Consider the following 5,209-nt stretch of genomic DNA (forward strand, 5'->3'; position numbering starts at 1 on the left):
ATATTAGCTGGAAATAAATGAAAAAAAAAAAAAAGGAAATGCTTAAAGCAAAAATCTAGCTGAAACTTGAGCTAAAATATTTGAAACATGAATGATTTGAAGGTATAGGAAAATTCTTTTTCTCAAAATTATGATTAGTTGCTGCTTCAAAGTTGTAAAAATCTGAACACTTCTTTGCATTCTTCAACTCTTGCGAATGAGAAAACACCTGAATGGTTTCATTAAATATAAAAACACAGCCAGCACCTGATGATTAGTCTTAAAAATACTGAGATGACTGTTAATACAGATATTTTATCCTGAGAAGCTTAAGCATTCTCTTTTTAACAATGGGATATTCAAAGCTGTTTATCTAGTATCTGTCTTGGTTTTCTCTGTATGGAATTGTGCCTTCAAATTATTATTTGTTTTGGTGGAGATCCGTGAGTTTTTTTGAGCAGTTCTTCTTAGGATATGAAATATTCATTTGATAACTTCACTGAGCTCCTACTGTGTGCTAGACACTGTATGTGAGACTGACATTACCCTTGCCCCCTCGAATTTATGATGGAAAAGAAGAAGGAGACAGTGAATGAGGGCACCCAGTAAACAAATACAAATTATGCCAGGTAGAGACAAGTGCTAGGAAGAAATAGAATAAGGAAAAGAGTAACGGTGGAGAAGGGAGGGCACGGTAGACACTTCAGATAAAGTATTCAGGAAAGACCTTTCTCAGGACATGCTTTGTGAGACTAGGGGAAAAGCTTTCTCCCAGAAGCAGAGAGACCATATTAGCAGACCAGGGACACAACAGTCAGGAACTGGAGGGGCGGCGGTGTGGTGCTGAGAAGTGGTCAGGTTTAGATACTTGTGTCCGCAGGGCTTGCTGGTGGATGAGATACAACGTGTGAGAATGACTCCACAAGTAAATTGATTTGCCAATGAATACAAAGAGAAATGTTGAGTCTGGAGAGCAGGTTTAGAGCTTGTCTGACAGGCTTATGTTCATCTCAGTTGTGGAGTTCAGGGAAGAGGCCCAGTGTGGAGACAAATTTAAGAGTGTTGAGAGCGCTTAAAGCCTTGGTACTGGATGAGATTACCTAAGAAGAAAGACTGAAAAACCGAGCCTTGGAGCACCCCAAAAGGACATAAACCGGTGACTGAGAGGTATAAGATGTTCAGGACAGAAGGCAGAAATGTAAAACGGACAGGATAGAACTAGACTGTTGAAATCAGTGTAACACAGAGTGTTACTTAAAACTGAGACGAATCAAGACTCATCTCTTCTGATGTGAGGGCCTCACTGGGGCCCCGTTGGACTGGACATTCTTACTGTCATTCACCCTGCATGTGTGGTGTGTGCTCAGCCATGTCCAGCTCTGTGCGACCCCGTGGATGGTAGCCCGCCAGGCTCCGCTGTCCACGGGATTCTCCAGGCAAGAATGCTGGAGTGGGTTGCCACTTTCTCCTCTAGCTAATGTTCCCGACCTAGGGATTGAAGCCAAGTCTCTTGTGTCTCCTGCATTGGTAGGCAGAATCTTTACCGCTGAGCCACCAGGGAAGCCCACATCATTCATCCTAGAAGAGGCAAGTTCAAGACCGGGAAATAGAGCTATACAAAACAGGCCTTATACGGGGTGTGGCATGACACCTTGCTCTTATACCACCGGACCTTTTTGCAGCTGGGCCTGGACTAGGTGTTCAGAGGCTCATGGAGGCCCTCCTGGAGGAGGGGGCACTCTGTCCTGGGACGTGAAAGTCGTGGAGCTAGACCTTGAAGCTGACCATGAAATGGAGGAGGAGGGTTTTGGCTCTAAGAGCCGGCTAAATTCATACCTAGATGTTCATTCCAAGTGAATTTGGGGTTGGGTTTAAGTGGTTTGGGTTTAAGTCTTGTCAAAAATTATGCCCTGGGTTTATGCAGTGGATCAAAGTGAATTAACCTAAATGTGGACTCCCTCGAATGGAATGGAAAGGAGAACAGACTCTGGTGCCAGACATAGGAAACAAATCCCACTGCCACTGCCTGTTAACTGAAAAATCAGTTAGGGGGTGAATTAACCAGTTTAGGACAGACATCATAAGAACCAGATGTAAGCAGTGGGAATGAGCATGTAAAGACATAGATTAAAGAGACATTGGTGGCTAATCATAAGTGAAGCATAAGAGAATTTTTTAAATGGCTCTGAGGTTATTACTTGGGTTATTAAATAAATTGCCATCAACCCCCCAAAAAGGACTAAAAGAGGAAGGCCATGTTTCAGTCAGAGTGATAATAAAGTGATAATTAAGTTTTGAACATGCTGCGTATTTGGCAGAGGAGTTCAAGAAGCAACTGAGGATGGAGTCTGGCTCAAAAATACTCTGACTGTACGATTGTTCTTGTTCAGTCGCTGTCGTATCTGACTCTTTGAGATTCTGGGGACTGCGTCCATGGGATTTCACAGGCAGGAATATTGGAGTGGGTTGGCCTTTCCTTCTCCAGAGGACCTTCCTCACCCAGGGATTAAACCTGTTTCTCCTCCATTGGCAGGCAGATTCTTTACCATCAGGGAAACACAGCTATATGATTATGAAGCATGAATAAATTACTATGAGTATGAATGGTATTGATATACTTCATAAACAGAAAATGCATCTGTTTTTCTTCTATTATTTGGGGCATGGGAAAATATCTCTTTTCGAGGCATATCTTTTTTCCCCAGCTTTATTGGGATATAATTGACATATGATATTATGTAAATCTAGGTGTACAACATGATGATTTGACGTATGTATATTGTGAAATGATTACTACAATAATATTAGTATTAGTTAAAACCTCCATCATTTCACATAGTTACCATTTGTGTGCGCTGAGGATAATTAAGATCTAGTCTCTTGGCAACTTTCAAAAAATAATGCAGCAGAAGGAGCCGCAGGGGTCCAGCCCTGCGCGCCCGCCATGGGCCCCCACCGCCAGAAACGCAAGCCCGAAACACCAAGGAGGCGCCCCGCGAGCTCGGCTCCCGCCGCCCCCCGGCCGGCCCCGTCCTTAGGCACGTCCTCCCATCCACTTGCTCGCCGGAGACATAGAGTCCTGAAGGAGATCCGAACTCTTCAGAAGACCACACACCGCTGTTAAGAAAGAGCCCCTTCTGCCGCCTGGCAAGAGAAATATGTGTTCAATTCCCTCGTGGTGTGGACTTCAATTGGCAAGCCCAGGCCCTGTTGGCCCTACAAGAGGCGGCAGAAGCATTTCTAGTTCATCTCTTTGAGGATGCCTATCTCCTCTCCTTACACGCCGGCCGCGTCACGCTCTTCCCGAAGGATGTGCAGCTGGCCCGGAGGATCCCAGGCATTCAGGCAGGGCTTGGCTGAGCTCTGGCCACCCGCCCAAGTCTCTGGTTGATATCAGAGCTTCTGCCTGTAGCCAGGACCAGATCCATGGAGTACAAGGTGTTGCCTGGACTTGCTCTCTCAAAGCAGAGCGTGCGAGTTGCTTTCGTAGTTAGTTGTTTTTTAGAAGAAGACTGCATGGCTTTCCTCTGTAACAGAGGCAATATATGAGAGAATCAACACATTCCAGAAATCCTGAGAATAATTTTCAGATGAAGAGACTCTAAGGTTGACTTCACTTTGCAAATTATTCATGTGACTGATGATTTGGAAGACATCAGATTTTCTAGGTTATAGGCAAAAAGGATATTTACTGATTTTAAATCTTCTTGTACCATTTAAATTTTTTTTACCATATATATATATTTACTTTTATTTAAAACATGATGGAAAAAAATAAGAGAAAACCAGTCAGTTGCATGGAAGAGCCTGGTGCATCCAGCGTACAAATCTCTGTCTTCAGATTGACTTTATCATTAACGGCAGAAGCAAGTTTGTATGTGGACTGTACCTGTCAACAGATTATACAGCTTTTCAAAAACTCAATTGGGATGAAAATAGAAAATTGTTAAGGTTTGATGTTCTGGCTCCTTCTGGTAAATTCCTGCCAAAATCATTCAGAAATTCCAACTTGTAGAATTTATTTTATTCTTTATTTGCAAATCATAGACAATGTATCATAATTTATACTTCAGAATTTTTCATTCCAGGATTTTAAAGAGCCTTTTCAATGTTTTTACAGGTATTTTTATAACTTCCTTGTGGAAAGAGAATAAAAATAATTCTTAATGAAAAAAATTTGAAGCAAAGTTACTGTTATACATAGATTATACTATGTTCTTTGTGTGTTAGCATTAAATTCTTCATTTGGACACTTTGCCAACAACCACAATTTAAACAAGAGAATTGAGGGATGTATCTTTGCCTCCAGTGGAGTAGAGTATGAGCCGATAAAATCCTTGCCCTTCTCTTGTAACTGAAAGCAGTTTAAGAGACTTCCAGGGAAATAGGAAGTGCCACCTGAAGACGTTTAGATACTGTGTGTGATGAAAATGATTAGTGAGGGTGGATACTAATAACGATGCGTCAGCCAACTGAATTCAAACTAAAGGGAAGGACCAAGTTCTGTTGTTTGATAAATTTTAACCCTTTGTAAAAACCTTTTCCTGTTCGACATCAACTCATTTTTATGTAAACATTGAAATAAAGCTTATCTATGAATACAAAAAAAAAATAATGCAGCATTTTATACTATAGTCACAATGCTGTACAAGAGATCCTCAGAACTTTGTCTTATAAATTATTTATAACTTAAATATAATATATAACTGAAATATAACTTATTTATAACTTAAATAACTTATAAGTTATTTTCTTATAATTGGAAGTTTGTGTCCCTTGATCAACATCTCCCCATTTCATCTTCTCCCTCAGCCCTTGGCAACCATTCTAATTTGTTTCTATGAATTCAGCTTTCTAAGATTCACATATAATTGACATCTTACAGTATTTGTCTTTCTCTAACTTATTTCACTTAGCATAATGCCCTTCTGGTTTATCCATATTGTTGCAAATGGCAGAATTTCCTTCTTTTTAAAGGCTGAATAATATTCTAGTGTGTGTGTGTGTGTGTGTGTGTGTGTGTATACACAGAATTCTCAGTTGGTTCAGTGGGTAAAGAACTTGCCTGCCAGTGCAGGAGATGTAAGAGACACGGGTTCGATCCCTGGCTTGGGATGATCCCCTAGAGGAGGGCATGGCAACCCACTCCAGTGTTCTTGCCTGGAGAATCCCATGGAGAGAGGAACCTGGTGGGCTACAGTCCATGGGGTTGCAAAGACTTGGACACAAA

General features: G+C 41.4%; 1 pseudogene; it reads left to right on the top strand.

Moving 5' to 3' along the window:
• The first annotated feature begins 2,900 nt into the window (after nt 1-2,900).
• LOC100297402 (histone H3-like centromeric protein A) lies at nt 2,901-4,588 on the top strand (annotated as a pseudogene).
• The last annotated feature ends 621 nt before the right edge of the window (nt 4,589-5,209 follow it).

Source organism: Bos taurus, chromosome 4 (genome assembly GCF_002263795.3).
Source record: "Bos taurus isolate L1 Dominette 01449 registration number 42190680 breed Hereford chromosome 4, ARS-UCD2.0, whole genome shotgun sequence".
Lineage (NCBI taxonomy): Eukaryota > Metazoa > Chordata > Mammalia > Artiodactyla > Bovidae > Bos > Bos taurus.